The 15444-nt window shown below is 41.5% G+C and overlaps 1 protein-coding gene and 1 long non-coding RNA gene across 2 annotated transcripts in view; one reads left to right on the top strand and one right to left on the bottom strand.

The window, feature by feature from the left end:
• The window catches only part of Invadolysin (leishmanolysin-like peptidase, invadolysin), a 206404-nt gene that overhangs the window by 108910 nt on the left and 82050 nt on the right, over window positions 1–15444 (bottom strand). The gene's annotated exons all lie outside the window — the stretch shown is intronic.
• The window catches only part of LOC124222419 (uncharacterized), a 174541-nt gene that overhangs the window by 100716 nt on the left and 58381 nt on the right, over window positions 1–15444 (top strand). The gene's annotated exons all lie outside the window — the stretch shown is intronic.

Genomic DNA, 15444 nt, shown 5'->3' with positions numbered 1-15444 from the left:
CTCTGTTGTTGTCGATGTCGTCGTTGCGTTCTCCAGATTTAACTCGAGGTTCGTAACCGATCCATCGAACACGGGTTCGAAGGCAAGTATCCGTATATTGATTCGTACAACGTCAGCGAAGCGTCCTCGATCTCCGCCTCTTCGCTTCTATATCCTCTACCTAACCTCAAATCCAACCCCTGTCGAATGCATAGAATTATGTAATACTCGTATGTACAATTTACCTGCATATATTTCATGTATATACATAGATCGACATACACAACATTCACGCCGGTTTGTTCGAGGATTCCCTGCGTGTGTCGTTCCGTACGTGTGGCCGCATGGATATGGAGAAGGCGGTACGCGCCAACTGTTAATATCCATAAATGCATATGCAGTGGATCATACACGTTTATACGGAAGTACAATGCAGCGTCCGATATTCTCCCCATTGCAGTTGCGGGTTCCGACCGCTGTGCAGCAGTGATCCTGAAGTGGTCTTCATCCATCCCCAAATTTCCGCATGGAAATTTTTACGCGATCTGCATTTTGACATTTGACCGGAGATGAAGAAGATCCCTCCGATCGAAACGCTAACGCGACGGTTTAAGCCTCGACTCGTGTTTTCTAAGATCGGTATAATTTTGATCTTCAGCTCCGGTTGGTCGAAACTTCGCTAATCGCCGGGTTTAACTTGGCTGAGAAGTTATTCCCGGTGACTCTGCAGTCGGTACGGAATCTCAAGTTTCCAGTCGCCGCCATTCTCTCCGTTCCGTGCAGCCGGTGGTTGGGAAACGATGCGACGGGACGCCGGCCAACAAACGGATTCAAAGCCGCAGAAACTATTTTCCGATAATGACGACATTTGCCGACGACGACGGGGTCGCCCGACTTCGGATTGCTCGGGAAATTCCAGCGTTATACCGGCGGTGCATCAGTTTCTCAACTAACATTCGTTAGAGAAGGAGGCAAAAAGCCCTTTTTGCACGCTCCGACTAGGAAGGAGGAGATATCCAACCCCAGCCAGCCTCGTACTTCGTCTTGAGTTTAGAAAGGAGGAGGAACACCTTATCTTATGTGCAGTTATATACATATACGAGTACATATATGCCTGTATATACGTGCAGCGAAGTTGAACTGTTTGAGATAAAAACTTGAGCCTGAATCCAACGGGAAAAGTGTAAAGCCTCTCGGAGATAGTGATGGAGTGAGTGCAGCGAGGAGAAGGATAAAGATAGAGATAGAAGAGAAGAAATCGAGGAGAGGATCAAAAGTTGTAGTACCTAGAAGAAAAGCAAGAAAAAGGAGTAAAGATCGGTGGGGTGATGAACGTTGACTCGCAATGACATCTTGCCGGTCGGGAAGATTCGATACCTATAATAAATATCGAAAAGTTAGCTCGGAACTGGCCATCATTTTTTTACAACCGTTCGCGTCTCGTGCTCGCTGAATTGACGATTCGAGAAAGGAGAAAAAGCTTCGGGTACTGCAGAAACTTGTAGTTACCGGGTGGCCGCAAGGGTAGAAGCAGTATACTTCTTATCTCTTGCTTGGCAGCCTGGGAAAATGGGATCGAGGTTAAAGGACGAACCGAGGAGGACGTCGGGAGACGAGACGAAACTGCACGCAGGTCTACACCGAGTATAAATCACCGTGATTTACCAAACCTACGAATCGTGTATCGGCAGGCTTGCGTACCGGTTCGGTCCGACCTGGAGGTAAGACCGAAAACTCAGCTTCAACGATCTCGTCTTACCTGAAACACAAAGAAATAACAAGATACGTGAGATACGATTGATCGAGTATTTCGCTGCACTGTAGTTGCTGTTCACGAATCAGGATAAATTATTTCATTAACTTCGTTTCAAAGGACGATAGGTAAACTGTGATGTGAGCTGTAACGCACTACGAACGTTTGCTTATAACGAGGAGGAGATGGGTTTGAATTTGAGCTTCGATTCGGAGGGTGAATAGCAAGCGGGATAAGAAATCCTCGGCAATTGACGAGCGAGTCGATTGAATGTACCATCATCACCGTCTCTGCGATACCCGGGGATCCTAACACTTGAACAGATTCAGAGAAAATGAAACGATGAAAGAACACTTCGTTGGATTTATATAGCTTTATGCGCTTGTTATAAGAACGATGCCTTCAAGGAATACGAATAATCAATAAAAGAAAAAAAAAAAATTAGAGAAGAGAAGATTTTGTTCGATGACAGTATACTGAAGCAAGTATTTTACACGATGCGTGTATAAATTTATTACACACACGCGTGCTCGATTGTATTTCAATCTGATAAAAGGAATGAGATGAAGAGAAGCAAAAAAAAAAAAAAAATGTAAAACATCCCCCATCGACGTTTGCTAAAACTGTGTGACGTGAACCAGCAGCTAATTATGGATAACCGAGTGTTGAAAAACGGCGTTCCTCTACTATGACAAACATAATTCACCCCTGGTACAAGTCAAGCTCGTACATATAGGGTATTTTTCACCCATTCATCCCCCTTCTCTTGCAGTTTCATCCCTCAGCAGCAGCAGCAGCAGCAAGATGCGAATGGCGTGCCAAGAAAATTGTGTGAGAGAGCGAAGGGAGGCGGGAGAGAGGAGAATAAGGATGTGGTTCTTTCGCTTCGGCCAGCGAAGCGTGAAGAACCATTTTGTTTCGCGGGTTAAATTCGCCCCACGGCTTACAAGTGACCGATGGAAGGGAAACAGGCCAAACTTATTTACTCCGAACAGCTGTTTGCTCAGCTGTGTTGCAACTTCGATTTGCTCCACGAATACAATCTAAGTAAGGATAATCTGTAGACCTGTTCTACTTCGATCCGCGAAATGAGTTCAATATTTTACCGTTTCTGATTCTTAGTCCCAAGTGAGAAAAATCGACAACCCATTTCTGTTCTTTCCTATCTAAGTGTATTTCTGTTTTTGTGCATAATCCATCGTCCAACGAATCCGCAACGAGATGAGAAAAAAAAAGTATGAATGTGAGGGATGAAAAAAAAAAAAAGAAAAAAAACAATAAACTCGAAACGATTCGCGGTTTTATTACCTTTCTGCAACACACGTATCGTGTATATATGATAGAGAAGGAGGCGGGGAGTTGGTAGATATGAACGATCAGTCACGTTGATTGTCAGGTTTCAGGTGTGTATTACTAGGCGATACGCATGTTATTCCCCTAAATTTTCACCCCCTTTCGCAGGAAATCCCGACGGGATTCTGATGGGACGTGTTTCGGTGTGCGGGATGAATAAGGGCGGTGGTGAAGGCGGAGGGGGCGGGGGAGGGAAAAATTGCGTTCATCCAAGGGTGCAGCGAGGGTGTGCGAACACGGTCTTACCTTCGGCCGAATTAATCTCGCAGCTCATTCGCTCCCTTCTCTCTCTCTCTCTCTCTCTCTCTCTCTCTCTCTCGGTGTCTTTCTTAGCCTTTCTCTCTTTCTCCCTCCCCGAGTAAGAAAAGGGAAATGAAAAGGGACGAGTGAAGCGAGTTTCCACGCCGGCCGCACGGCGAGGATTACGGAGGAGATTTTGCGGGCGAATCTGATCGCCGGCGGATAGTCGAAGCGCGAGAAGAATTAACCGAGCAAAGAATGATTTACCGTCGGGACGTTGATTGTGTGCCGGAGCTATAGGTATAACTGCGGGCAAACGGAGCCGGAAGTTGAGGAAAACAAAAAGGGGTTCCCACGAACGATTTGAGGCGAGAAACTCCCGGGGATCGAGCTTAAGCCCGTAATTAACTGGACGGATTAATTAGCTCAGCGCATTACCCTGTCTGGCTACTCTACTGCACCGTTTTCAACGGCATCGGAAAATTCAATTATCCACATTTATTTATTTATTCAGCTTTTCGACCGGAAGCCGATGGTCGTCGGGGGACAATTTGTTTTTTTCTATCGTCTTGGAATAAGAAACAACGACAACGACAACGGCATCCCTGTGAAATTTTATTTCCCTATTAAAGCTTATAAAAAGATGTTTCGTCAACGGATAAAACGGAACAATAATGTGCTGATGAGAAGGAGAGAGAAAAAAAATCTAATCAACCCTATTCGTATGAGAAGCGAAAAAATTACTGGCTGCACTGTTTATGCATTCATTAACGATATTGTACACGCGGATACGTACATGAATATGTAATTCGTCCGAAATGATATCCCGGAGTGTTTTGTGCTCGGTAAATTAGTACCTGCATAGCATCGCAAACAGGCGCAGCTGCCGCTGCTAGATCGATTGTTTGACACCAACGACGATATTATTACACGAACAGTGTTGTCGTTGTTTTTCCATGATAGTTCGTTGTTTGCTTTTCCCTCGTGTTCTTCGGCCGCTCTGTTTACCCTTTGTGCATTGGGCCAAAATTTCCGTGTTGCTTTGAATTGTTCGTTCGCCTACTTATATCGTTAAACGTGTACAATTATCGTTTTGACCAGCGAATAGTATTCAGCTATTCAACTTCCGGCAAAGTTTCAACTCGTATCTAACCAGCAATAAATTTCCTTCTAACAATTTCACTTCAAAAGTTGCCGAAAATTTTACGCGACAGCTTTGTTCAGGTACGTAACAACTCGACAAATCCCACGCGTCAAATATCTCTGACCAATTTATAACTGTCTTTGTAAAAAGAAAGTATACAACGAGACTGGAATAACCGTATCGCGATATGAAATAATTTTCTGATTCAAGCCTGTGTTTCGATTGGCATATAACGCGGTTATAAGGATCTACGGATTTTTCGTGCGATTCAAATACATCGTCAAGATCAGCACGTCACGTTTTTTTACCCCCCCCCCCCCCCCACCGCCACCCTCGACTTTCACTCCGCACTGTGTGATTAACCTTAAAAGTTTGTGCCTGCAACAGCGTTATTAATTATCCAGAAGCGAAAAATACGAGGCGTTGGGTATTTTTAAGGAATAAAAAAGTAAAAATAAAAAACCACCAACAGGCTGCAGGTAATTATTCTTACAACAATGAGGGAAAAAAGAGGAAAAAAGGAAGAAAGAAAGAAGAAAAAAAAAATAACTCCGCCGAACGTGAATAAATTTATTGCCGGATGTTGCCGGCTCGTGCAAGGGTCTACTCACGGGACCCTTCATCAAACGCGAACAGTTTCATTTTTCTGATATCTCACACAGCTACGTTATATCACATTATACACACGGTGCCCCATACGTCTCAACAGAACCGTGCAATGGGTATAATAATAATAATAATAATAATAATAAACGAATCGTTATTTCCTTCCGTAAGCGATAGACCTTCGTATTTGAATTCACATAAACGATCTATGCATGATATAAAAAACAAACCAACATAAGGTAGACACGAATGATTGTATTACCTATATTGATAAATTAAAAATTCTATCTGACTTTTCATTTTACTCCCCCATTTGTTTTCTACACCATTTCACAGAGTAAGCCGTCCTGTTTTCGAATGAGAATTTCAAATCCACTTGAAGGAATAATAACGCATATATGTGTATAGCATGTAACGACGGTTGAAAATAGGTGAAATTTGGCGAAAAAGAAAGTGAAAGCCCCAAAATTAAAAAATATCGAACAAATATTTTCACACGACACTGTCTCACTTTTTTTTCCGTGTATTTCGCCGTATTTCGCGAATCGAAAAATATGTTCACCGATCTGTTTCACATATTGGGTTTAAACCGGAAAACGATGCGGAGGTACCGCGATAGGGTTAGACTGCAGATATTATCAATTTCTACTGTATCGGCTACGCGCAATTACGATCGCGTTCGATTTATCGATCGACAGGCGGATACACCCGCGATCCAAATGCGAATCCCGTCCGACTACCTCCCGTCACGTAGAGCCTCGACGAAACCTTAATCCCGACTCACGCAGCCCGCGTCGCTTTAATCCTCGAACTAAACCGAACACGAGGATACACCTAACATGATACAGTGGCGTACACACGACCCACCCTTCCACCTGCATTATGCATTTGCATTCTGAACGATTCGGATTTTGCATACCAAGTCCAGCGCACAAGGTATACATATGAATATGATTTTCATAAGCCCTGAGGAAGACCTGCAGAGAATTATGGGTAATTTGTAAATCGAGTTGCCGAAATGATCTTTGAGTCGAGAACAAATAGACAAAGAAAAAATTTGAAAGGTAATGCATGCCGCAAATGATAATACGTGATATCCCCGTAATTTATACGGGTATAGGACGTAATTTTTTCCTTCGCCAAAAGAGAGAAAAGAGAGAGGTGAAAAATAAGGATAATAAAGAGGGAGGAGAAAAAGGGTATGCGATGATTAATTCGAAGCCGCACAACGCGGTTACGGCCTAACTTTTCGTCAGTATGAGCTTATTACACGTACGCGCAGCGAGAAAACCGCGACCGAAATGAAAAAAAAAAATCACGTTAAACAGAAAAAGGACCTTAATAAATCTCAAATTAGACCGTCGTCAAGCCGGCGAGCGTCAGACGGTGACGTGAATATCATTGTCAAAGGTGAGGAAAATGTAAAACCCACGCAAATAAGTCCGACGAATTTTCATCGTACGTGTGTAAAAGTGGAAAGGACGAGATATAGATATAGATGGATGTTTAACGAGAGAGAGAGAGAGAGAGAGAGAGAGAGAGAGAGAGAGAGAGAGAGAGGAGAGGAGAGAGAGAGAGAGAGAGAGAGAGAGAGAGAGAGAGAGAGAGAAGAGAGAGAGAGAGAGAGAGAGAGAGAGAGAGAGAGAGAGAGAGAGAGAGAGAGAGAGAGAGAGAGAGAGAGAGAGAGAGAGAGAGAGAGAGAGAGAGAGAGAGAGAGAGAGAGAGAGAGAGAGAGAGAGAGAGAGAGAGAGAGAGAGAGAGAGAGAGAGAGAGAGAGAGAGAGAGAGAGAGAGAGAAAGGGAAAGGAAAGTACAAAAACGAACGCGCACCGAGGGATGAAACAAGATTTTAAAAATTCGTCGACGCTTAATTTTCCCCGCGTAGAAAATCCCCAAACTCGTCAACGACGTCCGCTCTGATCGTTCTAAATTTACAAAGGGGATTACAGTTTTTCTCGTCATAAACCGAGGTAAGACGGTGCGAAATTATTTTGGATAAAAACGAAAGTGAGAACGTAGTCTTCCCCATTTAAATCAAATTTCTGTTCTGAAACAGTTTAATATCAATCAATCTAAAACTTTACACACGGCTGACAGACCGAAAAAAAAGATAAATTTATTTACAATAAAGTTACTGTTTAATCTTGACCCTGATTTTGAAAATAAGAAAAAAAAACACTTTCTTGTTATTTAAAAAGCAATTTCTCCACAGCACGAGTCTCGTCACAAATACCTGATACTTTACAGCTATGTATATTAAACACATACTCGAAGAGTCTCCCTTGAAGCATCTCGCGTTTAAAATTTTCTACTATTCACCGCAACACGCGATCCGGAAGACGACCATCTTTGAAATAAGAAAGAGAAACAATTCATACATATTTCAAGAATGCAAAAGTGAAATCGTAGAAAATGCGAGGATCAATCTTGAGATAGTCGCGAAAACGACGGTTTAGAAATTCCCCGGTGTGACTGCAGTGCCGGAGTTTGCACACTACGGACATTTGTTGAACCGTTTAAAACTTTTGCGACGGTGAACCTGCATGTTCTATTCCGCATACTCTGTATAACCCGCCTCCTTTCCTCCTTTCGCGCTCCGTACGGATCTACTGGCCGGCGTTACCGGAACGTTATAACAGTTTGTGAATAGTTTAACCGTCGGTTGAATGCGAATGTGCCATGTAGCTGCGCAGCTATGTGAAAACAGCAGAGAGTGAACCGGAGCCCATTTTCAAGTTCACGACCGCGTTTCGTTCCGCTTTTTATTTTTCGATTCCTCCCCGACTTTTCGATCGCTTCGCTATTCTTCAAAAAAGAGAGAAAAAAAAATGGAAAAAGAAACTTGACTCGTGTCTTCAACGAGCTTTGATTTCCCCGCCTAGCATAAATTAGCGACACAATAAACTGATCGTCATCTCGTAACGAGGCGTAATTTACGTTGCGTATATTATTATAAACCGTTTACACATGGACGAATATTTAACATGAGCCATTAGTTACATAGTGGATGAATTTGAAAGGTCTTTACCCAGGTGCAAATCTTTCGACCGAATTGTGAAAGAAAAAAATCGAAAAATCACTCTGCAGCCTAAACTTAAAGATCTTCTGAGAGCTTGATTGGTAATCAGCAAATTTTTTCTCAATATTTCGTTACGTTAACGTGACTAACTTGAACTTGGTCGTTTGCAGACTTGTTCGTGGTTACAATTGTAGAACGTGACTAGGTACTGTAAAGTTCGCATTTACAGATTCATGGGAAAGGAAAACGATGTGCCCGTGAAAACGAACAATTTTCTAGCGTAAACATGCGATTCTACGGCTGGGTGAAAAAGGGAAGTTGAGACTCAGCTGTAGGTAAAACATTGTAAAATCTTGAAGTGCGTAGAAACGCGCCGGTTTTCTCAACCCCCTTAGATTCTGCAACCACCTTTTCCTTCCCTCGTGAAACCCTAACGTTCAGCCTGGGTATATTTGCATATGCCCTAGGAGGTTGTTGGGTCCCTCGACTAGGTTTCATCGACAAACGGCTCGGAAAGCCGCAAGACACGTGAAGAGAGTGTGCAGGTATCGGTGTTATTAAAACTTTTGACAGCCGAGGAGTGCTTTTCTCTTTCCCTCCGAACTTGCGAAAACAAGGAGAATATCGGATGCACGGTAAAAAAAAAAAAAAAAAAAAAAGAAAAATTCACTTCAGCCGAAACCATGAGTTTCTTTTATAGAAAAAAAACCGAATTGGTGAATTCATGATTTTCCATTAAAACGCATGGTTTGCAATCGTACGATGTCAGGCATCCCTAAAAAAATTAAAGTCAACAGCGTATTGTAACAAAGAATAGAGAGTGAAATATCATTGGAATCCTTAGGATATCGAATTTTTTCGATAGAACTTTTTTCGTCGTCGTCTGCGTCGTTTTCACAGACGATATGTGGGAGAATTCTGAAACAGACTAGGCAGACTTTATTTTACGTGCGACTTTGACGAGAGGATAAATGAAAAACATCGTTCAAAAAAAAAGAAAAAAGGTAAGGATAACAGGGCAAAAATGGAAAGCCGAGTCGCTACAGAAGACATCGAAGAAAATAACCTGGCGGCTTATTTTTTCTATTTTTATTTTATAGAGCAAAAACCGGAGGCGAAATTCTCTGTACTTGCCCATTAAGCTACCTGTACTTTCCGACGTTGAGAGATTGGTGATCAATCTTTTCATGCCTGTCGAATATATATATGGTATATATAAGGAGGGGCGCCATATTCGTAATAATTGCAGAACTTAATTATACGCATACCACCGATTTTTTCCTAGTTTTGTTTTTTGGTTTGCCCAGCTTAATTCTTGAAAATTAAGCTCGTTGCATGTGGGTACGTTATACGTTATTTATACACCGTGCCTGTCTCAATGCTGATTACTTGCTAGTTGATGCGAGATTCGATTCACGGTGTTATGTATATTTCTATCAAATGGGAATTTCTGCCGACCCGACGGGATTTTACACAGATGATTAATGGCGCAAGACGCAATTCAGTTTTAATTGAGAAAACGGTTCGAGATCAAGATAGGAGACAACGATGTTCTTGACTTTTTGCAAACTTGACGCAAAGTGTCACGTACCGTATCGTTATATACCGGCGTGAATAAATTGACGAGGAGATTTAAGAATGACCGATGAGCTTTTCCACGTCGCCTCATGTAGCGCAAAAATTCCGGTCTATAATTAGCGCCGCGACGTGAGCATGAGGCATAGCCCCATAATGTTGTGATCCGAAAAAAATTCGAAGGTATTTCCGCAGAGCCGTTGTCGAGTCGCAATTCCCTTTTATACAGCTTCGTAGAATAAATTATCGAACCTGCGCCGCTGTACGCGACGATCATCGTGACGTTTGACGTATATTAAAAACGAAAGTAATCGTACACGCGTGAAAATACGTTCGTTTCGAGGCGTTTAATATACGAACGTATATTCGGTCGTATCGTCGTCATTTTTCACCAGACGTCGATAAACATCGCGTAATATATTTGCAGATGACTGACTGCATGTCCGCGAATAACGAAACCGAAATTCAATACCCGCTGCTTGATATCACCGATCACCGTATTTCGCAGAAACAATTTCAGCCCAGAGCATGGCGGAACAAAAATTTCGCGCTTACTAATGTATTGATGAAAAATGAAAATTTAATAGACAAGAAAGAAAAAACCCTTCATCACGTGTATCTTCACTTACCAAAATGACTTGCTGCGTTATTCGCTGCCGGGCTTTCGTAAGTATTTGTATAAAATATCTCTCCTGATAATCAAGATGACGGTATGTATAGGTATATACGCTGCCAAACTTTTGAAAGACTTCCTTGATTTTCTCTTTAGCAAAAGCAACGAAATCGATGAAACGAACAAAAAACGAAAACAATATACGGAGGAAAGGGGAGAGAAACAAGTAAAAGAAAAGAAAAGGGAAAAAAAAAAAAAAAAAACTACTCGCTCGGAGCCGCGGTTTTCGTGGTGGTGTATAATTTTCTTCGTATATAAAAGGCATGCACGCGATTTAGAAATATTGCTAGTGCCACGAGGTATAGAGAGAGGGCTGGTTTACTTCCCGGGTTCAGTTGAGTTGGGTTAGGTTGACAAATTAACGCGTGATACGACGCTTTCGGAAAAGTGTTTCACGATAATAGCGAAGAGCTGGCAAAAAGCAAGGCAAAATCCCCACCGACTAGAGAATATCGCTGCCGGTGTACAAAATGTGTGTAAAATAAATTGCGGCAACGCGCGTTAATAACTTTATTAAAACTCGCGTGCCGCTCGAGGAGTCGAGCTGGTCTTGACAGTAAAACCAGAGAGGAAGTGATTCCGGGGGTGTTGCGGCACTCGCGCCTCGACTTCCAGGCTCGAATATTCAACCCGACATGCGAATTCTCCTCCTCGCTCAATGACGCAATTTCGCGTGACCGATTTTTCACCGTCTCTTCGCCGTCCCTTCGCATGATTTCATTCCCGGTAATGCGAACGTGTTTCGCGATGTGTAAAAGCGAGGGAATAAAAGGCATCCTCGAAACATGTGTATACAATGAGACGCAGAATACAATACATTACCGTCTACAAACATGAGAACATACCCTGCGCGATGTAATTTTATCACGATGAACGAAACGAGTGAAAAAAGTTTACGGAACGTATAAACGTGACAGCTGTAGACAAGCGGGTAAAACTAAAGTTTGAACTCACCTGAATATGATCGCACTAATTTTCGGCAAAGATATTAAGAGAAAAAAAATCATCGCGAAATTTTATTTCGCTATGTGTTAAAATCGTCGCATTCATTGCTGTACAATAAACTCTACCGTTGTGTATCTGGAAATATGTAGAATACCAGTGAAAATTACCACTACCAATGATAAACATAACAATCTTTGTTTATCACAATTACGTTTGCAAAAGTTAAGGAGGAAGGAAGAAATTAGGTAAATCGTTGAACGTCGTATACAAGTATGCAGATTTACATTGAATTAATAACCTGGCGTGAGAAGGGATTAATCGTGATTTATTCGTATATGATTATTCATGCCTTACTCAGAATTGTGAAGATAAAAAAAAAAAAGAAATGAAGAGAAAGAAAAGGGCGCAGTTGAAACTGTTTTACTGGAGCTTCCCTTTGTTTCCCGCGATAACGCTGCGAAAGTTTTAAATTTATAAAAAAGCTATTTACAACGATAGCGTAACAAGTAATAAGAATAAGTGAAAAATATTTAGATAAAGAATAGTAATAAATGCTCGTGTATTATCGTTATCTTGATACAAAGTACGACGTATCTGCAACAACGACTTTTACGGTGTTAATGAAAGTGAAAAAAAAAACAAACAAACAACACAAGCTGATCGTGCCTCGAGATTGCGTTTAATGTATTAAGAACGCGTCTTTCATTTATAATATACGTTCGCGCTACTGCGTGGAGTAAAAGTCGTACAAGGCAGGTAAGATAAGCTTCATTCATCCTGATTTATTATCATCGAATTATAATGAACGAGTAATTAAAACGGAGAAGTAAAAGGAACGCGAGAAAAGGAGCATGTTAAAAGAAAAAAGGCGAGGAATAGGGAGAACGATTCATCATTTTCCGAGAAAATTTAAAGCCCTCAAGGTGTGGGAGAAAGGCAGAGATGGAAGAGAAAAAGAGAGAAAAGTTTGGCGGGGGGGGGGGGGGGGGGGGGGGCATCCAATCCACTTTCATCTTGAAATTTATTTAAACCAAGGCTTTGAGAATGGCGTAATCAAATAATCTGTGTCTGAAAGTCAGTTATTCTCAGTCAATATGATCTGAGAATTCGTTTATCCAATATACGTGAAAGTAGGTTAAGCTCGTTTCTTTTCCCGAAATACAAAAGGAATACCTACTCATTTTTATCAACTGCAGTTGAGAAAAAAAAAAGTTGCGTGAAAGAAGAAAAAGAAATTAAAAATAAATCTCTCGGCTAAATAACACAGTGGCTAAGATAAAAATAGCTCTGGTGAATTCGGCGCTTTTCCTAAACTAGAACGGTGAGGAAACAAAAAAAAAGAATCAATGAAAATACGAGAGGAAAAACACGTATAATGTATACAGGTATATACAATGTACTTTGTTTCAAGTTCCTTCGAATCGAACAAGAAGTTGGACAAATTTTGAATTGCTCTATCCTGAAGAAGAAGAAAAGTACGTACATAATTAGCCGTTGATTCGCTTTGTGAGTATTTTTCATCCCGAGATAGACGATACACGATTTAATTTTTCGTTACTCTTCTCTACGAACAAAGTCGAGAGCCTTCTTATCGTAAGACGAGCGGCGCTAATTCCCCATGAATCGTTGTGGTTTGTGTAAAATCGAAAACCGTATTTGTTGTATCGATTACGGGGTTGAGTGAAAACAGAACTCGGTTTGAAATCCCCTCGTTTGCTCGCCCCCGTTTCACCGTTTTTATTGTTATTTTCGTTGTTGTTGTCGTTGCTATTACCGTTTCATTCGACATTCTTGTTGTTATTAATGTAAAAGGCGTAGCCTAGCTTGTAACTCCTTCCCGTGTACCACCAGCTACGTTGGTCTCGAATTCATTCAACTGAAATACAATAGGATTTCGACGAAAGCTTTCACAGTCTTGCTTGCGGCGGGAGGAACGGCAAGAGGAGGGCTCAAGGCGCGGGACTACATAGTTTACTTGGATATATATATATATATATTCGGGGGTGTTAGCATTTGAGATAGGTCTGACGTAGACGATACATAAGATCGTGGCGTGGATTTTCACGTCGTGTGTCCCGTGCAACGTATACAACGTTCAACGTAACAACAACAACAACAACAACAACAACAACAACAACAACAACAACAACAACAACAACAACAACACCACCAACAACAACAACAACAACAACAACAGCCGTGATAAACAACCAGAGAAAGCGATTATACCGCACGCAGACGAGTAGAGTGCGTGCAGACGAATGATCAAACAAAGGATAGCCAGCTGAGGTTACATTACACTAATTCACTCCTGGAGGAAACCCGCGGGAATACATTCTACATATGTAGGTATCCATGCCGGCTTCAACGATTACGTAACTGTCACGGAAATTTCGGACATAGCTATAATATGGTATATTCCCCGATACTCGGGGGATTCGCCGCTTGTACAAGGCCTCTCGTTACAACACCGCTCCTTGTATATCCGCGCTATTTTCTCGTCACCGTCGAATTTCAGTGTCTCAAGTTTTACACCGAAAGAAGCTTACCGTATAATTTAAGAATTTTGGCTTTTATCGAAAAATAAAATGTTGATCGATTGTACGAGAAGACAGTGAAGAAACATTTCGTTTCAACGATCAACCTGAAATTGAAAATCCACACGTGTTTTCATATTTCATTTTTCAACACATCAAGCGACGATATGACGATTTTGTTCTTTTTTACTTCGCAATAAAGGTACAAGTCAAGAGTGAAAAGTTTGTCAAAAGCCACCAAGAATTTTCATATTGTACGTCGTGAAACCACCGTGAGGTGTATTATGGATATTTTACGAAGGCGCTGCGCGGACAGGGTAGATTTCACTACGCGGTGCTTCAATCTGGGGGGGGGGGGGGGGGGGAGGAGGAGAATTGACGGAGCATCAGGTGTCTGTCCCACAGTGCGCAATAAATCATAGAATCGCGAACAGGGATGACGATGCCTGGCCTTTTTCCAGAACGCGACGCGAACCTAGGGAGGAGATAGAACTCACAGTCGATACTCGATAACTGATCGGAGCTTTCGCTGCCCTCGTTTTCCATCCACGATCTCGATCCTGCCCCCCCCGCAGTGAAACGCTCTTCGCGCTCTTCGCTCCGACGAGCTGATCACTATAAACGAGATACAACGAACGGTGGTCAAATTTTAAAAGCATCGAGGGGCTGCAGCTGCGTCTATAACGAGCGGGCAGAGGGTAAAATTCTACGTACGTATCAGCGATGTGAAAGCTGATTCACGTCGGAACTACGGATATAAAAATCTTATACGACCGTACAGTCAGGTGCCGATATTATTCAGCATCCCTTTTTTTTTATTTTTATTTTATCTTTAATGAACCGTTCAACATTTTTCATTTCAATTTTTATGCTCCTCCGAACCTGAGATGACGTTAATGGTCTGATTAAATATCCCGCAAATATTTTACAGAATAAAGATAGGTCGAAGTACTTGATTCTTGTTTCACCCGATGCCTGTATTCACGGGTATATGTACATGTGGAAGAAAAATCACATTGTAAACGTTTAATACGTGTATTATTATTATACCTTACAGAGGGATAACGGAATGAGAAATAATTAACGAATAATAAAAGAAATCGTCGAATTAAATATGGATAAAACAATTGGTTACGTGAGAAAATTAAATCGAGAATATCTAATTCTATTCGAGACTTTGCAGGAATGCAAGAAAAATTGTAAATCTTCGCAACTTAGTGAAAGAATTTTATTTGATTTACAATCGAAATTGAAGTAGTCCAAGTGGGAAGGAAGAAAAAAGAATATCTTGTCAAAAAATTCACACACACACTGCAGGAATAAAGTTAAGAATTAAATGTGCTTAGCGATTACGGCTGACCATAGCAGGCGACTACTACTTGCGCTTGAACGACGCGATGGCAACCGAGTCTGACTAAACGTTGCGCTTACTACTTACGGTAGAAAGTAAGAATGACGAAAAATAATCGATTAACCGTCCGACTCGATTATTTTTCCTCACAATGGGTTTTTTTTTCATTACTCCCATGATCGGCGCGATACAATATCAATTTATAATATATATCTAAAAATTCGTCTAAAACTAATTTGTTGTATCTGTCTGTTAAAAACAGCATATAAT

This window comes from Neodiprion pinetum, chromosome 6 (assembly GCF_021155775.2).
Source record: "Neodiprion pinetum isolate iyNeoPine1 chromosome 6, iyNeoPine1.2, whole genome shotgun sequence".
Lineage (NCBI taxonomy): Eukaryota > Metazoa > Arthropoda > Insecta > Hymenoptera > Diprionidae > Neodiprion > Neodiprion pinetum.
This window is presented reverse-complemented; position numbering and strand designations above follow the sequence as displayed.